This window comes from Lichenostomus cassidix, chromosome 1Aa, assembly GCF_008360975.1.
Source record: "Lichenostomus cassidix isolate B80296 chromosome 1Aa, HeHo_3.0, whole genome shotgun sequence".
Taxonomy (NCBI): Eukaryota; Metazoa; Chordata; class Aves; order Passeriformes; family Meliphagidae; genus Lichenostomus; species Lichenostomus cassidix.
Window position 1 is genome coordinate 33,863,800 of NC_139480.1, and position 9,773 is coordinate 33,873,572.

The following is a 9,773-nucleotide window of genomic DNA, read 5'->3' on the forward strand; positions in this document are numbered from 1 at the left end:
TCCAATATTAGGGATATAGAGTCAGATATACAGTTCTACCTCAGGTAAGTCATATTAATGTGTAAATACCAAGTGCTTTCAGTATCATTCTAGGATGTGATCCTCCCAATTTACAGTAAGACATGATTGTTTCAGTTAGTAATAACAAGATAGCAAGTTTAGATCATTGTGTTGTATGTTGCTGATAACAGTCCAAAATTGTAACAGAAATTAATAAAAAAACCAAGATGCCTGTGTTTTCAGGTGTAATATTAAAAGTATTAAATAAAAATAATAATAAAAAGTAAAAGTAATAATAATAAAAAAAAAATCTCTGAGTGGAGAAGCGCAAGCAGATGGAAAAATTATTATGTAAATGCATGATTCAGAGTTTTCTTAAGGAAACAATTTGACCTGAAAAATCTAAAACAGGAATTCAGCCACAACACAGATGCATGCCAAAAGCCTGATCCTTACTTTGTTGGACTGTTCTTTAAAATTGCACAAAAAATCCTATTTAGAGGTTTGTGAGATCCCCAGTCCAGCTGACTTACTCATTTGACTTAAGTTACAGTGCCATCTACTGTAGTAATAGTTGCAGAAAGTCCAGATCTATTCTAAAATTTCCCATCTCCTGAGCTTATTTTTCCATTATATTCCACTGTAACTATAATCAAATCAAGCTATGAGTTTACAAGCACCCAAAATCATATCATATATGAATATAAATGGAAGGACATTCAGAGTTAAAACAGCAAAGTTAGAATACACTTTTAGGAAGCCAGACACACATACAAACTACAATGAAGACTTTTTGAGGGTGTATAAATCTTGCTTCAGGATGGTCAAATGGAAGGCTTTTTTTTGTTCTCCTCTCTGTTAAATGTACTAAATGTACCTCCATCCCAAAAGAGATGCCACAGAGTTGAATTTTGTGCCCATCTGCCAGAGCAGGCAGGCAAAGTTGTAGATTCCCAGCCACAGAAATCACAACATCCCAGTTCAAGAAGCAAACATGAAATATCACAGTACATTGACATTGCAATCTCAAAGACAGAACTAGGTATGAAAACCTTGTCTTTTTGTAGATAACTGGAACATGCTGAAAGGACAGATGCCAGTCAGAGATAGTTCCCCTGATCCAAGCAAGGTAAAGACAGATAGAGAGTAGTCTTCCAAGATCTTTCAGACATCATGGTATCATGACTGGGACATAACCAGCTCTTAGGACAGGGGCAGTTGACACACTGGTCACAATTTTGCTGGCCATGTTCATTGTGCTGCTGTAGTCTGGACAGCCCTGCAGAGTAATCAATGATATGCAATCATCTCATTTTTCTATGTTTGTTAAACCAGAGGCAATTATGTTCCAGAGACTCTCTTATGCAAATGTGTGAATACATCACATACCAGAATTAAGTGAAAGGTGCTATCAGTGTTTCTGTATCCAGCTTTAGCTTTCTAGATGTAAAGAAAGAAACCATGACCCTGAAAAGTGAATGAGCTTTTGTGGTATATGATTTCTGTTTATACACCAGACCACATCCACTAATTTACTGAACATGCAGCCAAATGGTATTTCATATTTTTTTCAACACCTTTGCTTCCAAGTCAGGAGAATTCACATCCAAAATGCACCTGGTTCCATCACCAAACATCAGATTTAATACAAGGCTATACTGCTTTGTGTCTTAGACTTAGGCTCTCTTCTCTTTGCTCTCTCCTTCAAACCAGTCTGCCCTTCCTGCTGATTCCTCAGACCTTTTGGCAGCTGACAGTTGCACTGCAAAGGCTGCAGAGATTTATAGCTGGTTAATTCCCTCTTTACAGTGAACTCCATTGTACACCCTGCTCCTTTTCACTTGTATTGTGAATGATTCCCCTGTTGGAAATTTTATTGAGCAATGGAAAACAAACCTTAATGAAACACATGATACTGTAGTTCACTGAGAGGTCATCTCATATAAAGGCTCATGCAAGTTGGTTGTGTCTCAGATGGGGCTTCCTAAGGGTTTAATTCCATATTAGGTGGCTGAGCTTGACACTGGGCATTTTAGCAAGCTGGTGTGAAATATGCTACTGCTTGAAGGCACTCCTGTTTGAGAGTCCTCTGTTAAACACATTTATAACATGTATACCTGAAGAAAAAACCCAATTTTTCACTGCCTATAGCACCAGAACTTCTGGGGGAAAAGAAAAACCAAACCAAACTTCAACAAAGACAAGCGAAGGTGCCAAGCAAGGCCTTATTTTCACAGGTGTTTGGAACTGGCATAAACCAGAATCACCACTGAAAGAAGTCACCCTGCCCTTCCCAGACCCTTGTGAGCACAACCCCCACCGCTCCCACCTGCTCACACAAAGGATCCTAAAGCCTTATGTCAGCTTTATTGTTTTCACCACGGTCATTTCCAGTCAGATCACTGCTGTGACCCAGTTCACCACGGTCTAACCATGTTAGGACGTTCCTGCTAATTAAGTGAGTGCCAAGTGGTGAAGAGGGACTTGCAGCTAGTTTCTTTAAAGCTGATCACCTCTGGAGAATGTGTCTCTCCTCTCCACAAACCCCTGGCCCTTGGTCTTATACAGTTCACACATAGTACCATTGTGGCCCCAAGTCATAATTGCTCTTTTGTCTGCTTTTCCTCAGTTCAAAGAGCCTGAAACAGGACAGCCATGTTGCAGCTTACCAGGAGAGGTTTTTTATTGCTTGAAGCAGTGAGCATGTGTTGCATGCTCTCTGATAACATGGGCAGGGAGAGCGTTGATGAGTGTAGGATGGAGGGACTCAGAATTAACAAAGTCTTATCTGCCCTATCCAGTCAGGGATATTCTGGATTAAATTGTATCATGAACTAGCCACTGCACACAGGGAGGGTGCAGGCAGAAGGAGGGGTTGCAGAAGGCCAGCTCCCCTTCCTCCTGTGGCAGACTCCACTTGAGCACCTGGAGGACTTCAGCTGGTCTTGGAAGGCTGCTGTGAATCTTGTAGCAATGATGTGTAATAAACTTATCTTAAAGAATGGGTATGTGATTCCAAGGAGTTAAAAACTGCTGAGTTGGCTTTGGCAAATGTGAAAAATGGGTGAGCACTGGTGGGCATCAGTTCAGAAAGTAAATGGATCAGGGATCTGGTTTACTGCTCAGGGCAGAGAAACTGAGTCTCCATCAGGGACTCAGTCCCTGTCTTTAAAAGTTGTTGCAGTTCATCTGTGTGAAATTATATGGTGGTGATACTGAATCATTACATGTTCAACCTTGGGGCAGAGAATATTATTTGGAGTGTGTGGCAGTAGACAGCAATGTTACTGTCTCTGCTAAAAAAACCCAAAAAACTGAGTTTATCTTCAGAGCCATTCTTTTTTAGTTGCCATAGAAACAGCCATTAGAGCCATTTTATATCTGGCTGACAAACCCCACATTTTCTGATCACTCTTGCTTTTCTTTCTCCTTTCTTTTTATTCTTTCATGTCTGATTTTTAGTTCAATGCAAAATGTCTGACAGACATAACTCCTACATGAAACACAGATACAATTTTAAGATAAAATCTTTTATTTTTGTCTGTGAAATTCTCCACTGTTCCTAATATATATGTGCTCAGTTCATAACAAAATTATGTATTTCCACTTGAAAATAAACACTAGGAATAAAGACACACATATAAAACAAAATTGCAATTACAGGTACTTTTTTCTTCTCTTGCAATAAAGTATCAGTATTGTATTAGGAGGAGATCTTTCTTCTAATAGATTCCAAAAAGTTCTAGTTAGCTCCTCTGCAGTTATGCTAAATGGATTCCAAGCACAAAACAGGAGCTTATATTTAGTTACTTGCATTTTAAATTAGTCAAATTACAGGGGGTTTTGTGATTGTTCTCATTGCTTGAGGTGTCCTTCCACTACTTCTGAAATTTTCTAGGTTTTTTTTTTTAAAATTTTTTATTTAGTAACGATCTATTATGACTTCACACCTGCAGGAAGAGAAAAATCAATGTTTTTTAAATGTCCATTCATTTTGAGCAAGTCAAGTACATAAAGATGCTAAATTTCACCAGCAACTACTGCTAATACTGTGGAGACTGACATTCTAGTTGTCCAAGTCTCACAAATTCAATAGGTGCTTTTGGAAATTTGAGCTCAAATGTCTCCTTTTGATTAAAAAAAATATCATGGTACTCTTACCTAACATACAGAGAGAGGGTTAATGAATATATCATAATGTTTGTAAATTCTAAAATAAATTCAGATTTAAAGTGTTGGGAAAATGCTAAATATTTACTAGTGTTTTGTGTATTTTCTGTAACTCAAAATGAATTTGGGCTAATTCAAAATGAGGTCTTCTATGCCAGAAATTAATTATTACATTAGTAAATTTTTTATTACTAAGATACTCTTAAAATTCCTAAAGAAATAAATTTGTTGAGAGTAAGGAATACTTTTCTGCCACTAAGCTGTTAATAGCAAAAGGAGGTTCTATTCAGACCCATGAAAACAAATGCTGAAGCAGTCCTTGAGAATGGCCTTGAAAACCTCAACTTTGCTATATGACATAGTATTTTGACAAGTATTCTGACAGTAAGCCTGGTGGTGTCAGCTCGCCAGTGCACATGGCTTTCATCAATTCATATTCTGCTTATTTACTTCCCTTTGTGGTATTTAAATCTGTCCTGTAACAACTGTAATCAGTGCACACATAATTGTTTTATGGTGTGGGCAGCAGTTGATGGCTCCTCCTCGGGGCTGAATTGTAGGGCAGCAAGAAGCTGCCATGGGACTTACAATGGTTATTTATTCTGCGGTATCCTCAAGACCAAGCCCCCTGGCTATCTGTGCAGCCTCGTGTCCCTGGAATTCTTAGAGATTGTTGGAAGGAAAACCTGAACCTTCATTCCTCTCTGCTGTCCCTCCAGGCAGGATAGTCCCTCTGAAAGCTGCAGATTAGAGCAAACCCTGTTCCATATAGCACTTCTGCAAAGGTGTCTGGCACAGCCCATCCTGCTGCACCTGCCTGCCATGCCCCAGCACAGCTACTCCTGAAAATGTCAGTGGTACAAATGGGACAGCCTCTCCTCAAAACCTTGGTGATACAAATGAGAGTCTCAGCTTGTCTGGTGCAATCCCAGCAGTGGGATAGGGGTTGGGACTTGCTCTACCATCCCTATAGCAGAGTGATGAGCTCACAGAGGGCACCGGCAGGGGCATGTCTCCTCTGACCCTTGGTAAGTGCTCACATGCACATCGCTCAGCAGAGCTGCAGAGACATGGAGGAGAGCCAGAGTGAGAAGGTTGGTCTGCTCTTTGAATAAGATACACTGCTTTCCAGTTCCAGACTAATTTTGTTTATTTATAACACAGTAATGATAGATACTACCCCTCCTGAAATCTGGAATGGTGCAAGTTTAAAAAACCCCAAAGCTGAATATTACAGAGGAGGCTTCTCTTCTCTGAAACTGTATCTCTAACTAGCTGAGCTGGAAAAAGAGGAAGCCTGGAGAACAGAGTTGTGCCAGCCTGTGCTCAAAGCACTAAGGCACATACAATGCATGAGTGAGCAGTGAAGATTTTATCCAAATTCAGAGTGACTCTGATATCAGAAGTAAACAGAAACATTGTAACAAAGTTATCCCAGAGCTTCAATTCTTTGAAACATCAAAGAATATCTGAAAGTGATCTTCATAGTGCTGTTCCTTTATTTGAATATGCATATAGCCCATTCAGAGAAAAATCTGTTTAACACACTAAACAAGTTTAGGAGATTTCAGTCAATTTAGAAGATGAGATGAACTGCAGAAAGGTATTGCAAAAAATAGATAATTTATGATCTTAATGGTAAAAATGAAATTTTGGAGACAGGTTTTTAAACAAGGGAAAGGGAAGCTATCAAAAAATAGGATGTGTTAAAAAGCTGGAAATTCAATTTTATACTTTTTCTGAAGGTAACTGAGCCTTCTGATTAGCAGCTCATACAGAAGTGGATTCAAATGGGACAATTGAATTTATTATCAGCTTTTGCACTATACTTACCTTCTCTAATACACTTTCCTGCCTTGAGGGTTAGAATATGCATGCCATTTGCAAATCATATCCTGATTAACCATAATTTTCAATCTGGCTCTGAACCAGAGATCAAGCAGTCGAACCAAGAGAATTAGCAGACTGACAAGCAGTTATAGGGTGAAAAAAAGATGGAACAAAATGCTCACATGTAGGACCCAAAACAATTGAATACCTATAAAAAGACAACTCTGAGCAAGTGATGAATAATGCTAGCTATTTTCCTACAATAGCTATGTCAGTAGGAGTTCTTGTAGATGCCCTTTGGATGCAGTTTTATATTACACTTAATCCAATCTAACTGTGAGCCGCAACCAAAAGATGAGGTAATATTCCCTCTTTCCCAGCACAGGCTGTTGATACCTTTGTTGGGAACACAATTGTCTCTTTTCATGTCAGCCTGCAGTCACATAGGAGTTAATAAAACCTGGGATTTTGGCTTTTGAGAGCAATTATGCAGATTTGTGCCTATTTGCCATCTCATTTGGAATATAACATTTTTTCTCCATTCTTGTCGGTGCAGTTCTATAAATTAAGGCATTTCAGTGGAAAAGACAATTTCTTACAACTTAGAGTGTACAGAATTCTACCATTTGGATTATTTTACTGGGAGAAAAACAATAAAAGGGTCTGCAGAGCGGCTCCAAGAGGCTTTAGAAAGATCAAAGCCTTCAGGACTACAAGAAACAAAACATACTCAATGCAGTTGGACTAACACAGCTAGGAGATAAGTTTATATAACAAAACATACACTGCAGTTCTCAACTAAGCTGAGGCCTCTTCTGATTTTGCATACTATCCTTATTAACACAGCACTTTTTTATATCTTATCTTTTCACTTTGTTGTCCATGACATTACTGCATGAGCAGTTTATGCAGATATTGAAATAAAAGTCCAGCTGAAAATTCCTGTACCATTCTCAGTCTTGATTCCTCAGGCAAATTCTACATAAATTAATTTTGTTTAATATAAATATATATTTTTGCCGTGTTGATACTAGCAAAAATAGATTAATGTTTAAAAACACTTATATTGAAACTGGCTCTGCCACTCTTAACTAAAGTAATATATTTAAATGCATTTTGAAGTAATCACATACAACACAAAGGGGTGGGAGAAGAGCTCTCCTCCCCTTCGTCTTGCAGCAGGAACATCCTAGTAGAAAATGCTCTGAAATGCTTTGAAGAGGAAGGTATGGAGAGCTCTGTAGGCTAATGAGACATGCGTCACAAGGTCCTCAGAGAACCAGCTGCTGCTTTTATGTTCAAAATGAGGATTATACTTGAATTTGCATCATTAACAGCACAACAGACCAAAGGAACAATATACAAATAAATAGGCTTTTGTGTATCCATGAGAAACAGGGACTTACAGGCTACCTTCTTATGTAGAACTGCTACTACCCCTTTTCCCCCCTCCTTTTGGTATCAAGGGAGCTCCAGCTGTTGTCATCAAATGACAGAACATCCTACGGTGTGAAAGAAGAACTGATGGAAGATACCAGTTCATCTGCTGCTATTTGTTCCTGTGGTGGGCTATGGGTTTGGAAGGTATGCAATTACTTCATGAGCAGTAGCTCTTGTTGTTCCAAACAAAACCTATGAGGACACTTCTCCAAGACCAAGTTGTACGGCCAGTAATTCTTTCTCTCCTGATCACATTTCTGTTTCAACCCCTGCTTCACCTCAGCCTTCTGAATTTTACTGGGTGAAGGAAGGCAACATTTTGCCTAAATAATTTTGATGTGTACAATACATAAAGCATTAACAAGTTCTGAAGTTGCTCCATTGAGGCACAGTAATTCACAAAGAAGCTATTGATGACCACAAGAAAGAGGAAGATGTATTTAGTAAGTCTACTCATGAAAAGAATGAAAACACAACAGAAAATAAATAGAATAGCTTGCATAATATTTAGCCTCCCACACTGCTTACAGAATTTGTTTAGTAATATCACACAATAATAAAAATGATCATAGCTTATTCTGCTAATAGGCTGTGGACAATAAATCTAGCAAGTTAAACTATTTTGAAAGGCTCCAAAATGGAAAAGACCCCTGAGCAAGAAACACAGCATAGTGGGGATCCAAGGGCTTCACTGATTGGCCTTTATTATCTTAAAGAGCAAAGCAGAGGCTGATGTCTTTTCCTGCCTCTTCAAAGGCCCCAGGTGACATCCTTCAAATACTAGCAGTAATCCCTGAGGTGGTTTCTGAGGTGATGATGATGACCTCTTCCTTCATATTTAATTTCCTTTCCCTTTTAAGCATCATCACTATTTATGGATAAATACTCAGATGCATATAAAACATTCAACCGCACACAACCTACCATCTCCTGTGACTTTTTATCTGTTCATTGTGATAACAAGGCTTAGGTTTTCTTGATTTCACTAACTTTATTTAGCATGGCCAGAAGTGGTAACTGTCATAGTGCTTCATTTTATATTGTAGCAGACTGATTACTAAATCAGTTCATCGTTAAGCAAGTATGTGAAGCCAATTTTATCTTAACACTTTAACAGCACCTGTATGCACTGTGAGAAATCCAGAAGAAAAGTGAATCCTCCTTGCAAAACCAATCATTTCATTCACCAGTGACTTGTGCATTCATAGATGGGAACATGTATTTTTAACCTATGATCAAATGTAGTACAGTAAATCATAATTGCAACCAACACTAAAAGTCCAGTTGTCTTGTTTGTTTGTTCCTAACTGCCACCTCTAAAATGGTTTTTTTTTCAGGTGATACTCTGAACTTTACCAAAAGGTTCACAATCTGCTAGTTCCTCCAACCAGGAAACTCGAATAAAAAAACTCCTTAAATAGAGTGGTTTTGTCTTCCAGAATTAACAGCAGGAATGACAAATGATCTGCAGCTGATACATTCATCATGTCACAAGTTGGATAAGAACCCCAGGAATAACCCAAGCACCTCTAAAGCTGAAATATATCTAGACTGTCAGCAGGTGTGCTCCACAACATATCCCGTGTTTTGGATCTCTGTTTTTTTAGCTATGTTTTGGTCTATTCATATTTCTTTCTGATGGATGCTTCAGTGTGGGATAGCAAGACAGACAGGGATGATCTGCACACTAGTCCAGAACTCAATATGAAGTCAAGACACTTTGGATGCTGATCCACGCATTGTGAAGTACTTCCAGTCACGAAACAAGAAATTTGAGTCAAGCTAAAAATAACAACATTTCTATTCATTGCAGTGATGTTTTTACATTATTTTAACTCACTCTGAGAAGCACAAGCTTCTTATTGTCAGCTCGTGATAGAGTAAAAAAAGCAGGTTTATTTTTGGATGTGGAAGATAATGTACAAAGCGGAACATAATCTATTATGCAGAGCATTATGAGCACTGTGCTTTATGTACCAGATGTTGTTTTTAAAAATCACCTGGAGCTTGAACACGGATCTGGGTAACAGGAACATTCATTCAAAATTAATTTGAAGCTGTCTTGCAACCCCTAATCCTGACTGCTAACAAAAGAGCCAAAACAAACAAAAAAAACCCCCAAAAACACTTAAGACCGAAAGAAAAACCAACGTTTGATTTGCCACTCGTTATCTTCACTTGGTGATGTTAAAAAGAGAGCTCTGCAGCAGCACAATAGAGCCCCAGCTAAGCGCGGTTCGGCGTGTCCCTGTTGTGTGTCCTTTCCGCACGTTTTACTGCTCCTGAGCCCGGCGCGCCCCTGCTCTGCAGCCGTAGCACGGTGCTCATTTGCA